Consider the following 780-nt stretch of genomic DNA (forward strand, 5'->3'; position numbering starts at 1 on the left):
CAGACAATTTTTTTTTTTTTTTTTTTTTTTTTTTAAACACACACTCTTGAACGCTAAATTTATACTACAGAAATTGTATGGGATAGCAAGGAGTTCATGCTGTCACTGAACTTCGGTGCTCTCTAGAGGTAAAACAAATACAGGAGTTCACTCCTAGTGCTACAGAACCAAGATCCAGCATCTGAGCGACACGCTAATATTGCAGTGGCTTAGGGAGGGACAAGTGCAGCACTATGCTTCCTACAGTTCGTTCACAATCCACGTGTAAAGAAATAACAAATTCACAGTTTAGATAGGATAGAGACCGGATTAAAAGGGACCTCTCTCAGACGTTTGGGTTTTGTTTCATCTCCTCCCTGCATCCCTCATGCCTAGCCCACAGTAGCTACCTGGGTGGTCCATTCGCAAAACTGTCTCCTGTGCACTGCAGTTTTAAATGTCAAGAATTTTAATGCTGATTTAAAGTGGAATTTCTATGCTTTTTTTCAGTTCTCTGTACTGCATATAGTTGCATTAACCAACTAAAACACCTCAATAAACAGACAGAAGAGAATAATATGAAAACCAAGAAAATATGAAACTGTTTAAAATCTTTTGCAAGCATTAGTGCACAGCAAATAACAGAATTCCAGTCAGTGAAATTACACCATTAAACTAGTTAACAAGACCTTGTAATATAACAAGCCCATAAAAAACTGTGCATATGTGCTAACTCATGCATCTAGTAGGTACAACCTGTGCGCACAGCTACCAGACTGTTCATCACTTATGTTTGCCTCC

At 38.5% G+C, this 780-nt stretch overlaps 1 protein-coding gene across 1 annotated transcript in view; it reads right to left on the reverse strand.

The window, feature by feature from the left end:
• Positions 1-780, reverse strand: part of PTEN (phosphatase and tensin homolog) — a 30,175-nt gene that overhangs the window by 8,033 nt on the left and 21,362 nt on the right. The window lies entirely within an intron of this gene.

The sequence above is a fragment of the Buceros rhinoceros genome, unplaced genomic scaffold, assembly GCF_000710305.1.
Source record: "Buceros rhinoceros silvestris isolate BGI_N320 unplaced genomic scaffold, ASM71030v1 scaffold17785, whole genome shotgun sequence".
Lineage (NCBI taxonomy): Eukaryota > Metazoa > Chordata > Aves > Bucerotiformes > Bucerotidae > Buceros > Buceros rhinoceros.